The sequence below is a fragment of the Cricetulus griseus genome, chromosome 2 (genome assembly GCF_003668045.3).
Source record: "Cricetulus griseus strain 17A/GY chromosome 2, alternate assembly CriGri-PICRH-1.0, whole genome shotgun sequence".
Classification (NCBI taxonomy): Eukaryota; Metazoa; Chordata; class Mammalia; order Rodentia; family Cricetidae; genus Cricetulus; species Cricetulus griseus.
Window position 1 is genome coordinate 425,616,379 of NC_048595.1, and position 14,937 is coordinate 425,631,315.

At 43.5% G+C, this 14,937-nt stretch overlaps 1 non-coding gene and 1 pseudogene across 1 annotated transcript; one reads left to right on the forward strand and one right to left on the reverse strand.

Moving 5' to 3' along the window:
- The first annotated feature begins 8,188 nt into the window (after positions 1-8,188).
- LOC113833638 lies at positions 8,189-8,379 on the forward strand (annotated as a pseudogene).
- A 6,080-nt stretch (positions 8,380-14,459) lies between these two features.
- LOC113833642 lies at positions 14,460-14,650 on the reverse strand. Its single transcript, XR_003481754.1, has one exon. It is a non-coding gene; the product is annotated as a U2 spliceosomal RNA (small nuclear RNA).
- Positions 14,651-14,937: the final 287 nt, after the last annotated feature.

The window sequence follows — 14,937 nt, forward strand, 5'->3', positions numbered from 1 at the left end:
GTGTAGGATAAGTTAAATACAACTGCATTCTATTAATTAATATGAGTGTTATTTCCTATGCATATAGTTACTTTGAATTAAAGTTCTAAAGGAAAAAATTTCCTCCAGAGAGCCTATCTTTGAGCATGTAGCCAATTGGCTTCTTTTTTTAAGTTAATTTTTTATTTAATTTTTACAAATTATAATTTCACATGTCAATCCCTTCTCCCTCTCCCACCTCCCCCCCAATCCCCTACCATCCCCTTCCCCCCTCCACTCCCCATAGAGGGTAGAGCCCTCCATGGGGGCTCCCCAAATTCCACAACATCATCCTGGGCCAAGCCTAGGCCCTCCCCCATGTGTCCTGGATGAGAGCGTCCCTTCACATGGGATGGGCTCTCAAAGTCCCTTCTTTTTTTTTTCATTCATTTATTTAGCTCATAAATAAAGTCATGCACAATTATGATACATAATACAGTATGTTCACAATGGCATGGCTAAATTAAACCAATTAACATGTTATATCACACATATTCATCATTTTTGTTTTGAGAACACTTAAAGTATACTATCTCACAACTTTTAAAATATAGCATATTGTTATCAACCATATTTATCATGCTCTCAGTAGACCTCAAGACTTCACAGAGTCCATGCCTCTTGTCCAACTGAAGTTTTATATCCTTAAACCAATTGTTTCCCCATTGTTAAAAGACCAACATTGAAGCCTAATAGCCACAATTCTGCTCTCTGTTCCCATAAGTTCATCATTTCTAGGTTACACATAAAATTGAAATTGTGTGACATTTGTCTTCCAGTGTGTCACTTTTTTTTTTGGCAAGCATATAACTTTACTACTTACTAAAGATGAAATCAAATTTGCATGCACAGGTGAGCACTCTCTGAAACACCTTGGATTCATCACATATTTGAGTTTCAATTAGCATATATATATATATATATATATATATAGATCAATAATGGCAATATGTTATGCATCAATAGCAGCAACAGCTTTTCCAGGTTCTGCAGTCATTTAACAAAATTGTAGAGACATCCAGCACACTCCATTTAAAAAGCAAAAATCAAAAAAAACAAAACCAAAAAAAACAAACAATAACAACAACAAAAAAGTAAAAAACAAAATCCCAGAAAACAGCGCAGTTCTGTTACTCTTGTGGTACTTGGCACCATTTTTTTTAATTAGCTTCTCAGTCATCATCTGGGAGGAAACCATTCTGAGCAACATCATTAAAAACAGCTCTGATAAAGCATGGTCACTACTATGTATCATAAAGCAGGTCCACATATGAGTGAGTACATATCATGTTTGTCTTTTTGTGATTGGGTTACCTCGCTCAGAATGGTTTCTTCTAGTTCCATCCATTTTCCTGCAAATTTCAAGATTCCATTGTTTTTTTCTGCTGAGTAGTACTCCATTGTGTAAATGTACCACAATTTCTCTATCCATTCTTCGGTTGAGGGGCATCTAGGCTGCTTCCAGTTTCTGGCTATTACAAATAATGCTGCTATGAACATGGTTGAACATATGTCCTTGTTATATGAATGTGCTTCTTTTGGGTATATGCCTAGGAGTGGAATTGCTGGATCTTGTGGTAGACTGATTCCCATTTTCTTGAGGAGTTGCCATACTGATTTCCACAGTGGCTGTACAAGTTGGCACTCCCACCAGCAGTGGAGGAGTGTTCCCTTTCTCTGCATCCTCTCCAGCATAAACTGTCATTGGTGTTTTTGATTTTGGCCATTCTGACAGGAGTAAGATGGTATCTCAGAGTTGTTTTGATTTGCATTTCCCTGATGACTAAGGATGTTGAACACTTTCTCATGTGTCTTTCAGCCATTTTAGATTCCTCTATTGAGAATTGTCTATTTAGTTCTGTACCCCACTTTTTAATTGGATTGTTTGGTGTTTGGGGGACTAGCTTCTTGAGTTCTTTGTATATTTTGGAGATCAGCCCTCTGTCAGATGTGGGGTTGGTGAATATCTTTTCCCAGTCTGTGGGCTGCCATTTTGTCTTGATGACTGTCTCCTTTGCCTTACAGAAGCTTCTCAGTTTCAGGAGGTCCCATTTATCAATTGTTGACCTCAATGTCTGTGCTACTAGTGTAATGTTCAGGAAGCAGTCTCCTGTACCGATTAATTCAAGGGTATTTCCTGCTTTATCTTCTAATAGGTTCAGTGTGGCTGGGTTTATGTTGAGGTCTTTGATCTATTTTGACTTAAGTTTTGTGCATGGCGATAGGCTTGGGTCTAACTGCAGTCTTCTACATGTCTGCAACCAGTTATGCCAGCACCATTTGTTGAAGATGTTCTCTTTGTTCCATCTATAAATTTGGATTGTTTGTCAAAAATCAGGTGTTCATAGGTGTGTGGGGTAATATCAGGGTTTTCAATTCTATTCCATTGGTCTACCTCTCTGTTTTTGTGCCAATACCAAGCTGTTTTCAGGACTATAGCTCTGTAATAGAGCTTGAAGTCAGGGATGGTGATGCCTCCAGAAGTTCCTTTATTGTATAGGGATGTTTTGGCTATCCTGGGTCTTTTGTTTCTCCATATAAAGTTGAGAATTGTTCTTTCAAGGTCTGTGAAGAATTGTGTTGGGATTTTGATGGGATTGCATTGAATCTGTAGATTGCTTTTGGCAAGATTGCCATTTTTACTATGTTGATCCTACCTATCCAAGAGCATGGGAGATCTTTCCATTTTCTGGTATCTTCTTTAATTTCTTTCTTTAGAGACTCAAAATTCTTATGGTACAGGTCTTTCACATTTTTGGTTAGTGTTACTCCAAGGTACTTTATGTTGTTTGTGGCAATTGTAAAGAGTGATGTTTCTCTGATTTCTTTCTCCGCCGTGTCATCGGTGTATAGTAGGGCTACAGATTTTTTTGAGTTAATTTTGTATCCTGCCACTTTGCTGAAGGTGTTTATCAGCTGTAGGAGTTCCCTGGTAGAGTTTTTCGGGTCATTAATGTAGACTATCATATCGTCTGCAAATAGTGAGAGTTTGACTTCTTCCTTTCCGATTTGTATTCCCTTGATCTCCTTTTGTTGTCTCATTGCTCTAGCTAGGACTTCAAGGACAATATTGAAGAGGTATGGAGAGAGTCGACAGCCTTGTCTTGTCCCCGATTTTAGAGGAGTTAGATCGAGTTTCTCTCCATTTAATTTGATGTTGGCTGTTGGCTTGCTGTATATTGCTTTTATTATGTTGAGGTATGTTCCTGTTATCCCTGATTTCTCCAAGACCTTTATCATGAAGGGGTGTTGGATTTTGTCAAAGGCTTTTTCGGCATCTAGTGAGATGATCATGTGGGTTTTTTTTTCTCAGTCTGCTTATATGGTGGATTACATTGATAGATTTTCGTATGTTGAACCATCCTTGCATCCCTGGGATGAAGCCTACTTGATCATGGTGGATGATTTCTCTGATATGATCTTGTATTCGATTTGCTAGGATTTTATTGAGAATTTTTGCATCAATGTTCATGAGGGATATTGGTCTGTAGTTCTCTTTCTTAGTTGTGTCTTTGTGTGGCTTGGGTATCAAGGTTATTGTAGCCTCGTAAAAAGAGTTTGGCAATGTCCCTTCTGCTTCTATTTTGTGGAAAAATTTGAGGAGTATTAGTATTAGCACTTCTTTGAATTTCTGGTAGAATTCTGCGGTGAATCCATCTGGCCCCGGGCTTTTTTTGGTTGGGAGCCTTTTGATGACTACTTCTATTTCCTTAGAGGTTATAAGTCTGTTTAAGTTGCTTATCTGTTCTTGATTCAATTTTGGTAAGTGATAACTGTCCAGAAAATTGTCCATTTCCTTTAAATTTTCCAATTTTGTGGAGTACAGGTTTTCAAAGTATGACCTGAAGAATCTCTGGATTTCTTCAGTGTCCGTTGTTATGTCCCCCTTTTCATTTCTGATTTTGTTAATTTGCATGATCTCTCTCTGCCCTTTGGTTAATTTGGATAACGGTTTGTCTATTTTGTTGATTTTCTCAAAGAACCAACTCTTTGTTATATTGATTCTTTGAATTATTTTCTTTGTTTCAACTTTATTGATTTATGCCCTCAGTTTGATCATTTCCCGGCGTCTGCTCCTCCGAGGTGAATTTGCTTCCATTTTTTCTAGAGCTTTCGGCTGTGATATGAGATCTCTGGTGTGGGTATTCTCTAGTTTCTTCATGTGAGCACTTAGAGCTATGAACTTTCCTCTTAGTACTGCTTTCAAAGTGTCCCATAAGTTTGGGTATATTGTATCAACATTTTCATTGAATTCTAAGAAGTCTTTAATTTCTTTCTTTATTTCTTCCTTGACCCAGGAATATTGCAAATGCGTGTTGTTCAATTTCCATGAGTTGGTATGTTTTTTGCACTTTGATTTGTTTTTGATTTCTATCTTTAAAGCATGGTGGTCTGATAAGACACAGGGGATTATTCCAATTTTTTGTACCTGTTGAGGTTTGCTATGTTGCTGAGAATGTGGTCGATTTTTGAGAAGGTTCCATGTGATGCTGAAAAGAAGGTACATTCTTTTGTGTTTGGATACAAAGTTCTATAAATGTCTGTTAATCCCATTTGGGTCATAACTTCTGTTAGTTCCTTTGTCTCTTTGTTAAGTTTCTGTCTGGTGGTCCTGTCCAGTGGTGAGAGTGGGGTGTTGAAGTCTCCCACTAAACCTGTATGAGGCCTTATTTGTGATTTGAGTTTTAATAATGTTTCTTTTATGAATGTTGATGCCTTTGTATTTGGTGCATAGATGTTTAGAATTGAGACTTCCTCTTGATGGATTTTTCCTGTGATGAATATGACATGACTTTCTTCATCTCTTTTGATTGATTTTAGTTTGAAGTTTATCTTGTTAGATACAAGGATAGCTACCCCAGCTCGTTTCTTGGGTCCATTTGATTGGAGTATCTTATCCCAACCCTTTACTCTGAGGTAATGTCTGTCTTTGAATTCGAGGTGTGTTTCTTGTATGCAGCAGAAGGATGGATTCTGTCTTCGTATCCAATCTGTTAGCCTGTGTCTTTTTATAGGCGAGTTAAGACCATTAATATTGAGGGAAATTAAGTTCCATTCAGTGTTTATTCTTGTTTGTTTTTGGTTTGTTGTTGGTACTGGTATTGTATGTGGATTTACCCTGCCTTTTATTTTGTGTTCTTGTAGAGTGGGATTATCTATTGCCTATGTTTATGCGAGTGTAGTTAATTTCCTTAGGTTGGAGTTTTCCTTCCAGTACTTTCTGTAGGGCTGGATTAGTGGTTACATATTGTTTAAATATGGTTTTGTCATGAAATATCTTGTTTTCTCCATTTATAGTGATTGAAAGCTTTGCTGGGTGTAGTAGTCTGGGCTGGCATCCATGTTCTCTCAGAGATGGTAGAATATCTATCCAGGTCCTTCTAGCTTTCAGAGTTTCCATGGAGAAGTCTGGCGTAATTCTGATAGGTTTGCCTTTATATGTTATTTGGCCTTTTTCCCTTGCTGCTCTTAATATTTTTCTTTATTCTGTATTTTTGGTGTTTTATTATGTGACGAGGGGACTTTCTTTTGTGGTCCACTCTATTTGGCGTTCTGTAGGCTTCTTGTACTTTCATTGGCATGTCTTTCTTTAGGTTGGGAAAGTTTTCTTCTATGATTTTGTTGAATATGTTTTCTGCACCTTTGAGTTGGGTTTCTTCACCTTCTTCTATACCTATTATCCTTAGGTTTGGTCTTTTCATGGTGTCCCAAATTTCCTGAATATTTTGTGTTATGGTTTTGTTAGACTTCAGATTTTCTTTGCTTGACGAGTTTATTTCCTCTAGTTTGTCTTCAGCGTCTGAGATTCTGTCTTCTATCTCTTGGTTCTTGGTTCTATCTCTTGGTATCTCTGTATTCTATTGGTTATGCTTGCATCTGTGGTTCCTGATTGTTTACTAAGCTTTTCCACTTCCAGCATTCCCTCAGTTTGTGTTTTCTTTATTGTCTCTAATTCAGTTTTCAGGTCCTGAACTGTTTCCTTCAGCTGTTTAATTGTATTTTCTTGATTTCTTGAATCTTTTGGTTTGTCTTTTCTTCCATTTCTCTAAAGGATTTTCTGATTTCCTCTTCGATTCTCTATCATTTCCATGAAGTTGTTTTTTAAGGTTGCTCTCTTCTGCTTCTTCTGTGTTGGGATGTTCATGTCTTGCTGGTGTAGAGTCCCTAGGCTCTGGTGGTATCATATTGGTTTTCCTGTTGTTGGATGTGTTCTTATATTGTCGTCTTCCCATCTCTTGTTCCAATGGGTACAGTTGGTATCACTTCCTTTCCTGGTGTGTATGGGTCCGGTGTTCTCTTCAGGTGTGTGCAATTGACTTTGATACTCTGATGGGTTTCAAGTTGGGTTCAGGCAGGTCTGAGGCACTCACTCTCCAGGTGGTTGAGAGCAGCACTGGCTCAGAGATATCAGCAGACTCTGGGTTACTTGGTCCTCAGGGTTCGAGTCTACCTGTCGAAGATTCCTGGGGAGGATTTGCCAGGGTGGGCAGATGAAGTTGGACCCAAGTTAGGGGCCGAATCAGCTCACCTCTGGACTCTCCACACTCTGTGGGGGGCCGGAATGGCCCAGCGATCTCAGCAGAGACAGGATCCCAGGGTTCTCAGGGACCGATTCTGTCTGCCTGCAGTTCCTGGGGCCGGATTTGCCAGGGCCCCAATTGGTTTCTTTGATGAGAGCATTGTGACTTTGTGGAGAGATCTAGTGTTACAAAGAAGTCTAGAGCCAGGCAGTGGAGGCACACATCTCTAATCCTTACATTCGGGAGGCAGAGGCAGGAGGATGCCTGTGAGTTGGAGTTTGAGTAGTGGGGTGGTGGTGGTCATCGTCTAGGCTGCACTGGGCTATTCATGCCCCTCTGATCACCAGTTATTCACATCAGCCTCTAGGTTGAATACGGTGTCTCTCTGAAGTTACATGAAATCCTGTGGAGTATTTGAGACTGGAGGGACCTCAGGTCTCTAAATCTTGAGTCTGAGAAGAAGTACCTGAGTCCTCTGCGGATCTCAGTTTGATGCTTACATGATAGTGCCTGCCCTTTTCCTCCCTCTCCCCACCCCTGGTGCTTTTTGTTTTCTTTGACAGTCTTGTGTAGCTCAGGCTAGCCTCCAAGTGGTTAAACTCAATGGCTGGCCTTTAACCCCTAATGTTCCTCCCAGCTTCACCTCCCAAGAGGTAGGATAACAGGACTGTAACATCATACTCCACTCTCTACTTTCTTCTTGGAAATGTAAAGTGTTGTGGGATATTCAATCACACTGTGTTTGCATTTGTGTTAATTAAATAAGCTCAATCTTGGGTCAGGAGGCTGAGTGAGCAACTAGTTGACAGAAAGTAATCAGACGATTTGAGGGTGTCTGGTAGATGGATAGAGACACGAAGTAGCAGGGAGGGACTTTGAGTGGCATGCTTTTTTGTTTTATTTATCTATTTATTTATTTGGTGGAGCAGAAGGATGCTCTTTCAGAGATAGCAGCAAAGAGAGGTCAGCTAGTTGCTCATTTCGGAGGAGCGGCAGGAGGGCCGGGCCAGCCACGCGGTTCGGTGGCTAAGTGGCCAGGTGAGGGAGGGGAGGGCATGGTGTCTGTCGCGCACTGTCAGGGACGCAGTGCCGGAGGACGGGGAGCCGGGGAGCAGAATCCCTCCGCGTCCACCACACTCCCGGACACCCGCTTGCCTGCGGCCGCCCGCCCGAAGCGGAAACAGCCTCTCCGGGGGGACAGTCGAAGCTTGTCTGCTCGCCCACGCAAAGTAGGAACCGTAGGTCACTCCTCTTCTACCACTTCGGCCTCAGAAACACCCTCCCTTTCCCACTCCCCCCCCCTCCACCGTGTACCCACTTCTCCTTGGAGGCCAAAGCAGAAGGGGCGAGAACGCCGCTCCGAGGCTGCCGGGAGGAGTCCCTGTGCCACCACGCCCCTCGTGCGGGGGGGCGGGGACATGCAAATGAGACGCGACGGCCGCGCGCGAGGAATGCCGGGAGCGCCAGATTCGTGGAATTTGTAGCGGAAGCTGTGGATCTGAGGGAGCGAGTGGGGTGCCGAGGCCGCGGACACGGCCGCGAAGCGGAAGGAGGCGCGGGGAGGAGGCAGGAGTCAGGTTCGCGAGCGGTCACCACGACGTTGGTGTGGGTCGCGAGCGCTGGGTAAGGGAGCGTGGGAGGAGGTCGGCATCGCTTCTCGGCCTTTTGGCTAAGATCAAGTGTAGTATCTGTTCTTATCAGTTTAATATCTGATACGTCCTCTATCCGAGGACAATATATTAAATGGATTTTTGGAACTAGGAGTTGGAATAGGAGCTTGCTCCGTCCACTCCACGCATCGACCTGGTATTGCAGTACTTCCAGGAACGGTGCACCCCCTCTCGGGGAATAAACTTTGTTCAATAAAAGTATGGCTAATGTTAGTGTTTCTAATCAACAGGACACTTTGCCTCGGACTCTTAGTATTCTACTTCAGTCAGAAGTGTCTCAAGGCTCTAGACCACCTCCGCGTCTTTATCTGATGCGGTTTTTTCTGTATTTAAGCTCGCAGACATTTTATGTCTGTGACACGCAAGTGCTACCGGTCTTGAAAAACTCAATTAACAAACAACTTGCTGCCCAGGGAATAAATAGGCAAGGAGGCTCCACATGTGGAGTCTAATTTAGTCCTTTATGGTTTGTTCATTGAGTTTTTGATTTTCGATTGTGGTAGACAATTCACCAGACTAACTCCCCAGGATCGCTGTCTGCTGAAAAGAAACTTGTTTCCAAGGTCTAGCTAACAATGGGCCGGAAACTACTATGGATTAAGGGCCCATTTTCCTTCCACAGCTTGTGCTGGTTCCGATAGCCACCAGGATGTCGTTTTCAGCTTTTATTAATTGTAAACTTCTAGTACTTCTTCCTTGTTTTTACGTTTATCAATTATGGCGTCAGAATTGTTAATTGTAACTGTATTGGATAAAAAAACTGAAAGCCTTATGGGATAAAGAGAGCCTCCATTCTTGAATAAAGAACCATGAGAGGAATGAATGCATGTGTGAATCGGTGTATTTCCTTTTTAGCCTTATAGCAAACCCCAATCTGCCTGCTGTAAGCCTCCTGCCTGAACCCTGGATATATTTCCAGATTCTTTATCTTTCCAAACAAGTATTCCCTCCCTCAACTGCAAAGCCTAGATTGCCTGTATGTGCTATGGCACTGGTTGATTCGTACCAGAAATAAGTGTGATTGTGCACACCTGCAATTCATCTGCTTTCATCCGGGGATGGATTGGTGCCATTCTCATCCCCCAGTACACCATCTTGCACATCTTTTCTGTTAGCTAACTAAGAGATCAGCTCCCTCCTTGGGCCTGACCCCTGATGGGCTGTGCAGATGGAGAGAATCTGGCTTCATAGCAGTTACCAGTCTCATGCACACGGCACAGTGCTCAAGTGAAGAGGAATTGGGAGACAGGAAAAGGGAGACCTTGGGCTAAGAACAGGAGAGGGATAGTTTCCTAAGGAAAATCAGCTATAAGCACAGAGGCATGGCCCTGGGAAAGCAAAAGGTAGCATAGATCTATGCTGTTTCCTGTCACAGCTAAATGGACTTATAAGGGCACAGCTCCTTGTGCCCTTACCTGTGACTGTGCATGGGTGTGTGTGTTTGTGTCCAAGGAGATGCTGCCATTTGACAGAAAGAACTGACCCTACAAGGAACTGCCACTCTGTGATCCTGTTAGGGCCCCAAATCTGTAGGAACTCTAAAAAGACATGCACTGGTTTCAAGGTCAGGGTGCATTTCTTTGATTCTCGTTGCAGGGCCAAAGTGTGTGTCTTTGGCTGCCCAGGATGTGTTTGTTTGGCTAGCTCTTTTTCCCTGCATTCCCCCTTTTTATTAATAAAACAATTGCAGTTTGGAAAGGGAGGGGGCAGTGTTATCATTAAACTACTTCCTGCTGAATTGGGGGGGGGGGTCGAGGTTCATGGGACAATCTTCACCTCCATCATCAGGATATGTCCAGGTGTTGCAGCTCTGGTTCCTTAGCTAGGGGCTGGTAATCCTCCAACAGCAACTGGTTGAAAGTCGGATTAGAAATCCTTTGAACTTGTTGCTGAAGGAATCTAGACAAGAAGTTTATAAGACAGGGTGCCACTAGTAGGATTAAGAAAAGAGGAAGGGCTGGAGAGACGGCTCAGAGGTTAAGAGCACTGGCTCTTCCAGAGGTCCTGAGTTCAATTCCCAGCAACCACATGGTGGCTCAAAACCATCCCTTATGAGATCTCCCTCTTCTGGTGTGCAGATATACATGGAAGCAGAATGTTGTATACATAATAAATAAAATCTAAAAAACATAAAAGAAAGAAAAGAGAGAGAAGAGAGGTTAAGAAAGGTAGCATCCAGTTCCGGGCATTGGTGGTGCACGCCTTTAATCCCAGCACTCGTGAGGCAGAGGCCGGTGGATCTCTGTGAGTTCGAGACCAGCCTGGTTTACAAGAGCTAGTTCCAGGACATCCTCCAAAGCCACAGAGAAACCCTGTCTCAACCCGGCCCCCCCCCAAAAAAAAAATTAGTGCTAGGAATTAGCAGGGGTTCTTTACCAGGTACCACCCCTAATTTAGGGAAAACAAACACCAGGGTACAAGTCCCAGGCCACCTAGCAGATAGGCAGTGGTATACTTGTGTGCCACAGAGAATGGATGGGTTGTGAATGTTGGGACACACTAAGAGTTATGGTATTATTGCAGTCTGTGGAATCCAGAGTGCCCACAAGGTGTGTTCTTGCATAGTTAAAGAAATCTTCGATACGGAAGAGAGAGATGTGGGCGAGATAAGGGGTGCTAGTAAAGTTTGACTCAGAGAAGTTTAGAGGTGGCAAGGTAGGAAAGTCTGATAAGACAATGGGTGAGGCCACAAAGGGCGGTTGTGAGTTTGACCCAAGGGAGACACACAACCAGCATTTTTCAAAGTGGTAAGGCAAAGCATCATTCAATAGCAGGTATGCAGAGATTAGGGTTTGAAACGAGAGATGGTATGACAGGGAGGTGGCATCATTATCATCAAAAAGGGATGACATTAGGGAAGAACCTTTGAAGAGCTTTGGACCACTTTTTCTACTGTGTCTATACTTAGGGTTGTGTACCCTCTGTATTTTGAGTGTGCCTGATGGGCAGTAATCATTGCTATAGTAAAGTTTACCAATGACCCCTGTCTCCCATCTGGGGTGCCATGGGCCTTTAATTAGAATATAAAAAATCCCCCATTCTGCATAAAAGGTAGAGTATGTTCCTGAGTATTCATTGTGTCTCTTACAGGACCTATAATAAGGGCAACCTCCATAAGTTTCTGTCCAGCATTGACAATAATTTCTAATCTGATCATAGAGAAAACAAGCATAGGGGGCAGGGCAGATGTTTCAGAAATGGATTTAGGTGTTATAGGGATAAGTACCTCCTTTTTGCAACCTACTAGTGGGCAGTCTCCAGAACCCACCTTGTGAGCAGTCTGTTTGGACTGCTGGGTATAGGTTTCCTCAAATCTCCATATATAGAATTCACTACTGGTGGGGGTGAGCAAAGGGAGTAGAAGAAAAGGCATGAACCAATAGGGTCGGCCTTGGGTCTTGAAAGATGTGTAAGCCCTCATTCTTCTGAGACCGGAGGCAGGCTGGTTGACCTTGGTATCTTCTGAAACTTAAGAGAACAAGGTCCTGTTGTGGTTGAAATGTAAGAAGGACAAAGATGAATCCAGTGAGGGAAACCCTTGAGCTTAGCAACAGTTGGGGTAGTAAGATGATCCTGAAAGATACTGTCCATTTTGGAGAAAGAGGGGGATGTGACCTGGAGGAGAAAGGAGAACTAAGTCTCCTATGTTGATTGGCGAGGGAAAGGGATTAGGATGGGGCTGAGGCAGATGATGGTGAAGAGTGCGAAGGTAGTGTAACAAGGGGGTAAGAAGCTGATCTGGGAGAGGTGACGGCTGAGACTCGAGGCCAGGAGGCATAATCGACCGTCCATACAAGAGCTCCAAAGGGGAAATAAAGAGGGGTTTCTTTGGAAGGGCTCTTAGTTGCAGTAGGGCCAATGGCAGGAGTATTTATTTATTTATTATGTATACAACATTCTGCTTCCATGTATATCTGCACACAAGAGGGTACCAGATTTCATAATGGATGGTTGTGAGCCACCATGTGGTTGCTGGGAATTGAACTCAGGACCTCTGGAAGAGCAGTCAGCGCTCTTAACCTATGAGCCATCTCTCCAGCCCCCCTTTTTTTTTTTTTTTTTTTTTGGAGACAGGGTTTCTTTGTGGCTTTGGAGGCTGTCCTGGAACTAGCTCTTGTAGACCACGCTGGCCTCGAACTCACAGAGATCCACCTACCTCTGCCTCCCGAGTGCTGGTATTAAAGGCATGCACCACTAACGTCCGGCTCAATGGCAGGAGTTTTATCCAATCTGTATGTAGTTCTTGGGAGAGATTGATAAGAAAATTTTTGAGAGAACGAATAGTTCGTTCAACTTTGCCTGAAGACTGGGGATGGTAGGGGATATGGAAATGCCATGGGATGTTAATTAAGGGCTTTTGCCAAAGTTTTTGAGATTGGAGAGGTAAATTCAGGACCATTATCTGACTGAAGGGAAGATGGAACTCCAAAACAGGGGATGATCTCCCTGAAAAGGAGATCAGAAACTGATATGTTATTAGTGGTGAGAAAAGCTTCTACCCATCCTGAGAATGTGTCCACTAGGACTAAAAGATATCTAAAGCATCTAACTGTGGGCATGTGGGTGAAGTCAAGTTGCCAGTCTGACCCAGGGAGGGATCCCCTGGCTTGATGAGTGGGGAAGGGGAGACTCTGATGCCCAGGGATATGGTTAGAAGTTTGACAGATCTTACAAGAAGCAGTGATAGTCTTTAGATAGGACAGATCTTTAGAGGTAGGCTGTAAATAGGTTTTAATAAAATGAGAAAGAGCCTGACTATTAGGGTGAAAGATCTGGTGCAGATAGTATAAAATTTGTTGAATATTGGGAGGTGGTGATGAAATAAGGGGTTGTAAAATGAGAGTGCCTTGTGGCTTGTGAGGGGGACCTAGGCCCCTGAGAGCCACAGCTCTAGCTGCCTCATCAGTTTCGTTATTTCCCTTGGAAATAATGGAATTGTTTGCTTGATGTGAGCAGTGGTGGACAATTCCTATAGCTGTGGGAAGGTGAGAGGCCATAATTTGATCTGAATTGGTTCTAGAACTTCCTTTTGTTGTTAGTAGCCCATGCTCCTTCCAAACAGCTGCATGTGACAAGAGAATGTGAAAAGCATACTTAGAGTCTGTATAAAGGTTTAGGGACTGTCCTTTGCTAGTCGAAAGGCACGAGTAAGAGCTATTAACTCAGCCTGTTGGTTTGTGCTTTGTGCTGGAAGGGTTTGTGCCTCAACCACTTTGGTGTCTGAGACTAGCATATCTTGCTTTGCATACTCCTTCATGTAGGAAGGAGCTGCCATCCGTGTACCATGTATAGGTAGCCTGAGGTAGAGCTCCCTCGTGTATATAGAGAGAACTCTGGAGGGATGTAATGCTTGGTTAGAAGGTGGGACAGGTGGTGAGGAGAGGATGGTAATAGGAGACCAAAAGGTTAACTTTTTTGACTCACATAGAAGTTTAGCTGCAGCCAGAGTTCACAAAGTGCCCAACTTTGAAGTATGTGACAGGCACAAAGGAAGATCCCAGTTGGTGACCCAGGACCCCAAAGACCCTTGTTTTTCAGAAACATGGAGAAGTGACAAGTCTGGAAGGTGTAAGGCTGGAGCCTGTAGGAAGGCCTGTTGACGCTGATGAAATGGCTTGGTGACAGGTGAAAGGAGAAGTCGGCCTGATATAGGGGGCAAGTGAGACGAGAGAAAGAAGGAATCCAAGAACTTAAGAAAATGGCCATTCCCAGGAAGGATAAGATTTTCTCCTTTGTGGGAGGGACTATAAGTGACCTCTGGGAGGGACTGTAAGTGACTGTATTAAGGTGTTTCTAAGTAGGGTTGGAGTAATAGTGAATCCTAGATAAACTATCAGAGGAGAAAGCTGCACCTTAGAGAGTGATACCCTCTATCCCCCCAGCTGCACAGAAAGTTTAACAAAGTAGAGGTGTCTGCCAGGCTTATTTCCAGGGACAGACTACCAAAAAGACTATGTATGTCCAATATTAGATTGGATTTAGAAAGAAACAGACTAAGTCAAAGGCTACAGCAACACAAGTATAATGGTTGGATTCTATAAGCAAAAAGGTGACCTGCCACTGAATAAGTAAGTTCCTGGGGGGACCCGACAAAAACAAAAAGTAAGGTAAGCAGCAAAAAAAAAAAACGAATAAACTCTATAAATCTTTGGGACCACACTTTTGTTATGTTCCAGAGAATACCATTTAACACACCATCAGTTAAAAAGAATAGATACCTCTTACATTCAACCAACTTTATTCCCCGAGTGGGGGGTGCACCGTTCCTGGAAGTACTGCAATACCAGGTCGATGCGTGGAGTGGACGGAGCAAGCTCCTATTCCAACTCCTAGTTCCAAAAATCCATTTAATATATTGTCCTCGGATAGAGGACGTATCAGATATTAAACTGATAAGAACAGATACTACACTTGATCTTAGCCAAAAGGCCGAGAAGCGATGCCGACCTCCTCCCACGCTCCCTTACCCAGCGCTCGCGACCCACACCAACGTCGTGGTGACCGCTCGCGAACCTGACTCCTGCCTCCTCCCCGCGCCTCCTTCCGCTTCGCGGCCGTGTCCGCGGCCTCGGCACCCCACTCGCTCCCTCAGATCCACAGCTTCCGCTACAAATTCCACGAATCTGGCGCTCCCGGCATTCCTCGCGCGCGGCCGTCGCGTCTCATTTGCATGTCCCCGCCCCCCCGCACGAGGGGCGTGGTGGCACAGGGACTCCTCCCGGCAGCCT